This window comes from Chinchilla lanigera, unplaced genomic scaffold (assembly GCF_000276665.1).
Source record: "Chinchilla lanigera isolate Chin_1 unplaced genomic scaffold, ChiLan1.0 scaffold00017, whole genome shotgun sequence".
NCBI lineage: Eukaryota > Metazoa > Chordata > Mammalia > Rodentia > Chinchillidae > Chinchilla > Chinchilla lanigera.
The window spans coordinates 2,699,175-2,710,299 of record NW_004955418.1 but is presented as its reverse complement, the minus strand read 5'-3'; positions in this window follow the sequence as shown (position 1 = coordinate 2,710,299).

The window sequence follows — 11,125 nt, the reverse complement described above, 5'->3', positions numbered from 1 at the left end:
CTACTTTTTTTCCTATAGTCCATATTTCTCTAATACTTTTACATGAAATCATGTTGTATATTTGAAAACCATAAAAAAGAATAAAAATCTAAGGAAAAATATTAATCTTGAACTGTTCCTTCATAGAGAATTTGAAAGTTCATGTAATTAATACTGAAATTACAAATGAACAGGTACCAAAATGGAATAGGAAACTCTAAGATTGAGCTCAGAAATGAAAGTAACCATGTCCCAATATTGTTAAAATATGTTTTAAAAGATAAATATAGCATTGGAAAATTTTTATTTCCCCTAATTTTAAATCAACCTTTTTAAACATTATATTTTCTACTGAAAATGTTCTTATGTTAGAACTTCATTTTTTCTAGGAATTTAGAAAATATGAAAAGGAACCTAAAAGAAAATAGAAATAATCTATAATCATGTTTTCCAGAGATAGTTACAATTACTATTTTTGTGTATATGTATTTCCCTGTAGTGTTTTTAATCAATGCATACATGTGTTTTTACAAGTGATCAGAGTTATTTTCATTTGGTAACATACGGTGAACAGCTTCCCATGTCACTCTTTGAAAGATCATTGAATTTTTTCATTACTTCTTAATTTTATTATAAGAAATACTGTAATGAGCATCTTTATGTAAAATGAGTTTGCAAAATGAAAGCTCCATAAGCACGAAGACCTTTTTCTGTGATATGTATGGGTGCATCCCCAGAGCAGGGAACAGGGTTTGATTCTTGGTAGGGAATAAACATTAATAAATGAGTCTCTCTTCCTCAGGCCAGCAGGGCTTAAGCTTTGGTGCATATAAAAATTATCAGGAGAATCTGTTAATCCACGATTCCCAGAGATATTGATTCAGATGTCTTTGGAGGGGCTCAGGTGATCCTGATGCAGGTGGTTCTAACTTGAGGCAATTCTCAAGCTTTGGGAAATATGCCTCAGGCTAAGTATATACTGGATCAAAAGTGTAGAAATTTTGAAATCTTCTGGTTTATATTGTGAACTTATCTCCCTGAAAGGTTTTGCTGAGTTATTGTTTTAAAACATTCTCTCTACCTCATACTAAAACCTGATTATTATATTTCATCAACACTGTGTATTTCTCACTTTAAAATATAATAGTGATTTAATAGAAATGGAAAGAGAAAATAGCTTTTCATTAAAAATGCCAAAAGTCAAAATAGAAAATCATAGTTAACTACATTCACTACTCTTGTCTACTTCCTGGCATAGTTGGTTTTTTTGTTGTTTTGTTTTTTGTCTTTTTGAGACAGGGTTTTGCTATGCAGTTTAGGCTAGCTTTCAGCTCAATTTGTAGCCCAGACTGGTCTCGAACGTGTAAAGATCCTCCTGCCTCAGCCTCCCAAGTGCTGGGATTACAGGTATGTACCACCACGCCCAGTTGGCATAGTTGTTTCTAGTCTTGGGAGGGGGGTGTTATTTGTTTGTTCATTTGCTTTATTGAAGCATAATTGATAAAATATTTTCTATATCAAAGAACACAATGTAATGATTTGATATATGTGCACACTGTGAAATAATTGCCCCTATCAAGCTAATTAACATATCCTTCTCCTCACATAGTTACCTTTTCTGTGATGAAAATACCTAAGATCTACTCTCTTAATTTCAAACATAGTTAATATACTGTAAAGTATAGCCACCATGCTATAAATTTTTGTTGCTGTTGGTTTTTGGTTTTTTTCTGGTACCAGGAATCAAACTCACGACCTCACACTTGCCAGGCAGGTGCTGCCCCGCTGAGCTAAATCCCCAGCCCTACCATGCTATAAATTAGAATTCCAGAACACATGCATCTTACGACTGCAGGTTTATGACCTTTGTCCAATATCTCCCCACTTTCCCCATCCCCCTGGTCTTTGTTTTTCCAAGAAAATAATCACTATTGTTTTTAAAATATAGCATATGCTCATTATAAAGATGTAGACGTAGATAAGACAAATATAAAAGTTAAACACATGCCCAGATTGTACTACACTGACATAATCAGGTCTAACATTATACACGATTGTAGACATCTTTCTATGCATGTCTACAGACAGATAATAAGAAATGGGTGAGGGCGGGGCATGGCGGTGCACGCCTATAATCCCAGCACTTGGGAGGCTGAGGCAGGAGGATCGTTGCGAGTTCGAGACCAGCCTGGGCTACAAAGTGAGCTCAAGGCCAGCCTGAACTGCCTAGCAAGACCCTGTCTCAAAAAGACCCGGAAAAAAAAAAAAAAAAGAGATGGATGAGTGATGGATAGCTGGTTGGCTGAACAGCAAGAGAGAAATACTTCGATTAAAATGAAATCATACTCTGGACCTGCCTCACCCCATAGATTTGCTCTATAAAAATCTGTAGAAAAGGCTAGGTCCTCTGCAACCCACTCAGAACCCTTCTGTCTCTCTCTTGGACAGAAGCTTTCTTTCCCCCAGTAAATATATATACTGCTCTTCATAAAATAAAATAAAAATAAAATCATAATATAGAGAATGATGGGAATGTCATCTGTGACACTGCCTGGACTCTAGTCTATCTTCTGGAATTTTATGTGCTCGTGCCAGGGTTCACTGTCTTCATTTAGGTGTGTGTTATGTTCTTTCCATCGGTTCTTAGGTTGGTTTCCTCCAAGGCAGACGCCGAGACAGGAAATGGCTGGGAAGTAGTTCACTGAGGCGATGAGCCTGGTACTAGAGAAGAAAAGCAAGGAAAGGAAAGGGAGGAAAGAAAGTCATGTGTGTGCTATAAAGTAGGTTACTTAGGGGCTGGGGATTTAGCTTAGCGGCAAAAGCGCCTGCCTGGCAAGCGCAAGGTCGTGAGTTCGGTTCCCGGTACCGGAAAAAAACCAAAAAAAATAAATAAATAAATAAAGTAGGTTACTTAGCTGGGCAATAGGAGCTCAGTCCACCAGAGAAATGTGTAGAGGACGTAGCAGATTCACCACCCTTATACATGAAGGAATTGGTATTAACCCACCTGTGGTCACTCACTGGGTGAGCCTCACTAAGAGGAGGCATTAATGCTCCAGTTCTTCCTGCCTGCCCCACAAGAGGTCAAATAGGCTCAAAAGGACTCTGAGAGTTGCAGGGAGTTGTGACTGGAAGTTTGCAGAGTAGACACAGGAACTGTGGATGCGGAGGGGTGCGGGCAGAGCCGAACCAGCATGGTATGACCCCGGACTCTGTTTCCGCAGTCAGCCTGCAAGCCGGGACCTGTACCCAACCTCCAGAGTCAGCGCCATCACTCACTTCTCGTGTGGCTTTGTAATAAGTTTTGAAATCAGGAAGCGTGAGGCTTCTTTCTCAAGGTTGGTTTCGTTCATTCTAAGCAGAATAGACATTTCTGTTTCTGGCGGGGGAAAAGTGCTGTTGGAAGTTTGATAGAAAATTGACTGCATCTATGGAACCCTTTGGTAGTACTGACATCCTAACAATATTAAGTCTTCAAATCTGTGAATACTGATCTTTTCCCATTTACTATCTCTTCTTTCATTTCTTCTGGCAGCATTTTACAGTTTTCAGGGTACAAATCCACCAGATTCATTTTTAAAGAATGTAGTTTATTGCAAATATTATAACAACAGCATTGGAAATTTAAAATAAAAATTACTCATCTCAAATCTCATTTTTCCATTTTCCAGTCATTTGACCTCACTTGTTCCATGTCTCCTTGGAGTCTTATCTGTATGTAAATAGAATTTTGACTTAACTGTCATCATTTCAGGAACCTGATGTTGAACCTCAGCTTCTTTACTTATTATTATATCCTACTCATTTTTTTCCATGAGGCCCATGTAGTCACATGAACAGATTTTGAGTGTGCTAACCCAATAGCAGACACCCTGGGTGGTGAAAGGACAGGCTTGACCTAAATTTTGGTTGAGGATAAAGATGAAAATCTTCACGTCTTTTTGTTTTTCGTTCAAGTAGTGGAAATAAGAATTTCCTAAGGAAAAATGAAAACAAGAAATTTAAAGATTACCTTGAGAGACCTATTTTGGTGCTTAGATGAGACTAGTTACAATTTAAGAAAACATATTGACTGGCTTGGCCTATGTCTCCTTTGAATCTTCTCTAACCCTAACTCCTAAATGCAGTGTTAAATATTTGAAATCCATCTTTTTTGTTTGTTTGGTGTGAGTGTGTCTGTGTATCTGTGTTTTATTTTGCTTTGTTTTGCTTTGTTTTTGAGACAGGGTCTCACTATATAGTTCAGGTTGGCCTTGAACTCACTGTGTAGCCCAGGAAACTTGTGGCAATCCCCCTACCTCAGCCCCCTGAGGACTGAGATTATAGGTATGCACCACTACACCCAGCTTGGAATTCATCCTGAAAGACAAGAGTCCCAAAGTACCAAAAACATTTATTTGCTATGTTTTTCACAGTGAATGGCTGACATTTCTACCCATCTGTAACTTTCAGTTATTCAGAGTTTTCAATAGCTGTTTGGCAATTCTGTGAAATTTGATCAAATGCAAGTAGGTTTATATATGAAGAATCACCTTAGCAATATTGTATTTCATCACCTTTCATAGAATAAAAAGTTAACTGACCACGTTGGGTGTTGAACGGAGAGGGATGAATTGGTAAAGACAGGTGTGGAAGCCTTGCCATGCCGAGGTTTATAATCAGAATAGTGAAAATGCCCTCGCAGCAAGAGCGAGTCGTCTCCTAGAATTATCTCTCCTTGAGAGGTAGAAGGAGGCCTGTACATACTTGACTGCACCAATAAAAACCCACAGCATCACCTTCCCTTTATGAGATCTGTGCCATTTCTTGCATGAATTTGAGGGCTGATGAAATTTAAGCACCTTTCTTGGATTCTTTCTTTCTCTGGCTGCCCTCTCTCTTTTTTCTTAATTTGGAGATCATGTTTTTCTAATCAGACATTCTTAAGATATTATAGACCAAAACAAAATCCCAACAATTCTCCTTCCTCTTTGTCTTCTTTGTTATTGTTGTCCTTGTTTTTTTGTTGGTTTTTTTTTTGGTTTTTCTCCGGTACCGGGAACTGGACTCACAACCTTGCGCTTGCCAGGCAGGCGCTTTGCTGCTGAGCTAAATCCCCAGCCCTGTTGTCCTTATTATCATCCTCACCACCATCATCATCATCATAAGATATTATTCCAATTCTAAAGCTATTTATACAACTGTCTCAATAAGCCACATTTTTCTATTGTCATCACTTTCTTGAGGCACAGAAATGGAAACATGCATAAGATATTCATACTGTTCCTTTTAATTAACTTCCGTTTGCTTTCTCACTCAGTTAAATGGACTCTTTTTGAAATTGGAATATATTTTTGATTAAAAAAATTTTAACTCCCAGAGTTCGGCCCTAAAATGTCTGAGACTTTACTCAAATCTCAGAGGCTAAAATAACAAACACCCCACCGAATAGCTACTGGCGAACTTGTTAGTTTAACTTGGTAGGCCCCATGCCCAAGGGGGGCTGCCTCCATCCATGGGACACACACACACCTGATTGTAAACCGCAGAACGCACATATTTTAGCCAGTCACTTGCAATACGCTCCAGAGAAATAGAGCGCTAGCTCCGTTAGGCAATGTCAGAGAAGATAAATGTGCCCAAATTACTTGCCAAAACTGCTTAGTGAGCAACAGAAAGATACATTCTGCTTTCCAAATTATTAAGCAGACTATTTAGAGGCACTGAAACCTTCATTTTTCATCACAGATTGTTGAGCAGAAGCCAGGGACAGCTGTCTTCCTTGGATGCCCTATGGTGACGCCCACAGGCTCTTTCTCCCCTCAGGGTTCAACCCACTAAGAGTGTGAACGGATATGTATCATTTAGCAGTCCTGATATCTAGGATTTGATTAAAGGATTTTATGCACAGAAACGCATGAATCCTAGAAAGGCAATCATTGTCCTTCAGATGTATTTTTCTCAGCAATATCAACTTACCTGGATTTCTCTGCATAAATATACTGAAACACAGTATCATAGTCTGTATGTTAGCGGTGTGTACAAACGTACTATAGTTGGTGTGTATATATTTTTCGGGGAGGCAGGACCTGAGTCTCAGTCATGATGTATTTTAAATGTGGCCATTCACGTAGTGTGTACCAATGGTGCAATAAAGAAGTTACCCATCTCTGAGGAATTGCTAAGGCTGTACAAGAGAAGGAGAAAGTTAAGGTTCTGTTAGGAAAGTGAGGGCCTCAACAGCTGAGAACCTGCTTTTTAACCAACACCCCTGGAGGTGGCCCTTTTCTCAGATATCTCTTGTTTAGAAAGAACATTCTCAAAGTCCACTTGAGAGGAACTGGGTTCTCTCTCCACGCTGGTGGAAGGAAGAAAATTCACACTTATACAACTACCTTATTTTAGCCCGAACTACTCAAAACATAATTAAGAGCCGTTTGTAGCATTATTTATCCTGTCAACTTAGTCATCTTCTTGTTTTATTCTGGTTTTCCTTTGATTTTTCTCCACAATGAAATGAACCCTGGTGTCCCAGCTGTGAGTCCTCAGTTTTTCTCATGTATTTTTCTCTAGCTCACTAGAAAGTGGAAACCATCCACCATGGCCAGTATATTTAGGGGATGATTCATTCACCATGTAACTACTGTATTCTCTTATCAGTAACTAATGACTAGAATTCTTGCTAGATTGTTCCTGACCTGTGGGCTGCTTGGGCTGCTGTAACAAAATGCCACAAATTGGGTGACTTAAACAAGAAGAATTTACTTCCTCACAGTTCTGGAGCCCAAAAGTTCAACGTTAAGCTGCTGACCAATCCGGTTTCTGGTAAGAGTGCTCTTCCTGACTTGCAGACAGCTGATTCCTCGCAGCACACTCACGAAACCTCTCCTCAGCGTGTGTGCTTGGAGACAGAGAGCACTACTGCTTTTCCTTAGCTCATACTGAGATTTCTATTTTGTTTTTTCAGTGCTAGCGACTGAACCTGGGGCATCATCTGTGCTAGGCAAGTGCTCTACTTCTGAGCTACAGCCACTCTTTGTCCTTTTCTCATAAGAACACCAACACTATAGGGTTAGGGCCAGAAGGTATGGACCCTTTTGACTTTCGTCATCTCCTACAGCCTTTATTCAGAAACAGTCACACCGTGAGGATGTGGTTTCATCATATGAACCTAAAAGGGACACGATTCAGTCTAAATCAGTCCCTTAACTGAGGGTATAAATAAATTCTGGTACATCCCTACAACGATGTACTACTAAGCAGTAAAAAGGAACAAACCACTGATACACAGAACAAAATGAAGGGATTTCAAATACATTAAGCAAAGTGATAAAAAGCCATCATTAAAAGTATACATAATGTAGAACCCATTTGTAGGGATGCCTAGAAAAGCAAACCAATGGAAGAAAACACACATCTATGGTTGCTGGGATCTAGGGAAAGGTTTGACCAATAGAAAAATGGGTAATATCTGATATTATACCAGGACAATATAATCTTTTGCTGTTACAGAACTCATCCATATCTTGATTGTAGTAGTGGTTATATGACTATATGTGTCAATATTTGAAAAACTATATCCTAAAGGAACTGAAATTTATGTCTAAATTATATTTAATTTTTAAAATTAAAAAATAATCTATTCTGTGTCTTACGCCCTTATCAGCCAGTCATCCTACTACAATGTGTTATTATCTGACAATGATATAATAGTTATTTCTATCAAGGGTATTTTTTTTTTATTTTTGCCTTATACATTTAACAGAGCCCTTCAGGAAAAGATATTGACTTAAAGCAGTGAATAACAATGAAGATTTACAAAAATATTTTTTTCCTTGAGTTGGGATATCCTTTGTGTAATCCCACAAGCCAAAACTCACTGACTGAGCCTCCAGACCCACAAATTAATAATAACTGCTAGCAAGGATGAAATAGAAATCTTCAGAAACACAGCCCTCAGCATCCTTCCTTGGAGCCAGCTTTTTAAAAAACTGGACAAACACATCAGAGGCACTCAGAGAGCACGAACCAAACCTGCTATGTCTAGAGCAACCCCTGACCTGCTGAGGGGAAAAGAGCCAGGGTTCCATTCCCAACTGATGTCCCTCCATGTCTCCTTGTCTCTCCCAACTTTCCTGCCATCCTCCCAGGATCTACACAGCAACCAAAGAGCATTTCTAATGCATTTTACCATAACCAAAAGAAAAACAAACTGGTGATCAGAGCACTTCATTATAGCAATAGCAGAATTTTTTTAACCCCAGCAAGCAGGAAATAACAGATGAACGCCCCAATCCCTGATGGAACCTCTCTCAGAAGTTCAAACAAGCAACATGACCTTGACAGGCTATCAGTTAGAGAGGGTGGCAAACGTGCGGGCAGATTTCCCACCTTATTATTCCCTAGGAGTTTCTCCATTTGCTTGATAAGCAGTGGACTCTTCTTAAAATGTTTTGAGGGGATCATCACACCAAAAATTCCACAAAGATCAACTTGCCCAGGATGAAAACAAAATCACTCTGCTCCCAAGTCCACCCTGTCCTCACCACTTAGAGCCCTCCCGTCCCTTGCATTTCCTCCCGTGCAAATGCTCCACTTCACACACTGTGGCAGATGGCTGGGAGTCTGTTACTCAAATCTTGCCCAAGTTGAGGGCTCAGTCTGAAAAGTAGATGGGCATGAGAGTGGAGAGGTGCAAATGCGCACGTTTGCTGCAGGTTCGGGGACCCATATCCAACGCATCAGGAACCTGAGACTTGAGCCTTTATTGCGAGCCTGAGGGCTGTATTTGTCAGGTTGGTCTGCAGGGAGAGATAGCTAGGCTATTGTCAAGAATAACTTTGCAAGATGGCTGGGATTCCAACTTGGCTGCCCAAGTTTGTCACTCAGACTCTGCAGCTCCAAAAAGCAGCTCTGCACTGCCTTTACCAAATTTGGGCTGCCCAGTGAGATCCTCAGAACGATCTACCCTCTCACCTTGCAGTCAGTCGTTCATACCCTATTTTTAGGATTCCTTAGCAACTGAGCAGCCTCTTACTCCGTAACTAATATTTTGCATTCCTGATTCTATTACTTCATTCACTGCACTACTCCGCCCTTAAATGTATGCCATGTCATCATCTGTAAGTTCTCCAGGGCCAGGAGATGCACATTCCTCAGGACCTGCTCTGTGCTTCATAATTCCTGGATACAGGAAAACCTTCCTGTGTTCAACCTAAGCTCCTTCTGATGAAGTTGAATCCTGTTCTTAATTCTCAGTCTTCACTGGAGATGGGAATAGCTAAGCAACATTCTTTATACAATAAGCTTTTTATTTTATTGGAAACAAGGAGACAGTGATGATTTTTAAAAATCAGTTATCTGCTTTTGAAAAAGCCATACAGGGTCTATACAAGCTCTATATAGGCGGTGACATGAGAATTTATATTTTAAGTTCCAAAGCCTAAGGAATTCTGCCATTTTTTCCATAAATCACAGAAGTATTTGTGCTACTGTTGTAAGATGTTGTAACATGTGATGGTGGGGAAAATCTCTGCTTTTTCAACCCAGAATTTTTTTTTTTCGGTCTTTTTGAGACAGGGTCTCACTATGCAGTTCAGGATGGGCTTGAGCTCACTTTGTAGCCCAGGTTGGTCTTGAACTCACCAACAATCTTCCTGCCTCAGCCTCTCGAGTGCTGGGATTACAGGCATGCCCCACCACACCCGACTCAGAATCATTTTTAATCATTCACTCTTGGCAGGTCTACTTCTCACCCACCATTCCTCTTACTAACAATTTGTTCCTATTCTTAGCTCAGTGGGAACGTTTGAATATGTGACATATTTTGGGAAAATCAGCTAGAGTCATTGAATATACAAATAAAGAATCTCATTTTATAGATACATAAATTAATTTAACATGATACTACACTTTTTAAAAGTCTATTTTCCACAAGAAAATCCAATTTTAAGCATAACATATTTATTATAAACTTTTCTTTAAATGAGAAAATAGTACCAACTTGGGAGGCAGGGGCAAAAAGATCATGAGTTTGAAGCCAGCCTGAACCACATAGCAAGAACCTATCCCAACAAAACAAAATAAAAAATACATACCATTTTCATTTTACCTTGAGAACTTGATTATAACTAGACCTACTGAGAGCTTTCACCAAATACCAGCGTACTGTCAAGTAGGAACAGTATGGGTTCTAGACCCAGTGATACAGACTTTGCTTTTCACTTGTCTGTGGCCACTGATATGCTCTACTGAAGAGTTGGTCATTCTTGATAGATTCTGTATCATTCCAATTTTAGTATATGTACTGCTGACGCAAGCCCTGTTGGTAGATTCTGAAGCAGAGCATTCTCAGGGACAGGACCTTTATTTTCTTGCCAATAATGTGAAGCTTTAACTTTCCAGTGCTAGCTCTATCATTCTAGTACTTATGGGGTAATAAGAGAGGAATGTGGGTAATTTGCCTTAGCATGAGCTCTAAACTCACATACTTCACCTCTTTTGATATAGAACACAATGTAATCTAAATTGTCCCTCAGCAACTTTGACAGATTGGTTCCAGGAAGCCCCAAAGATACCAAAATTTGCAGATGTTCAAGTCCCTTACATAAAATGGTATAGTATTTGTATATAACCTATCCATATCCTCCCATATACTTTCAGTCATCTCTAAATCACTTTTAATACCTAATAAAATGCAAATGTTATATAAGTAGTGTGACCATTAATGCTGATATGTCAACTTCATTAGATTGAGAAATGCCTAGCAAATTAGCAGAGCGTGCTCCTGGTGTGTCTGGGTGAGCCACAGAAGTGTGGCTTTGGGTACTATATACGGTCCCTTACCCACGCATTTCTGGCACTCTTTCCTTGCTCTGCTTTGCAGCTGCCATGAACTGAGCAGCTTTGCTCTACCATGCCCTTCTCCCATGATGTTCCTACCTTGGAGTCTGCCCATCCAGACAGAAAACATGAGCTAAATTAAACCTCCTCTCCTTTAAGTTGTGTGTATTCAGATATTGCATCCAATGACAGCAAAGCAGATTGATACACAACATTGGGATCAGAGAAGTAGGGTCATTGATGTGACTGTATCTGACCATGTGGTTGAGAAGGCTTTATAACTGGTTTGTGGTAGGAGTTTGGAAAACTTTGGAGAAGCAGGCTA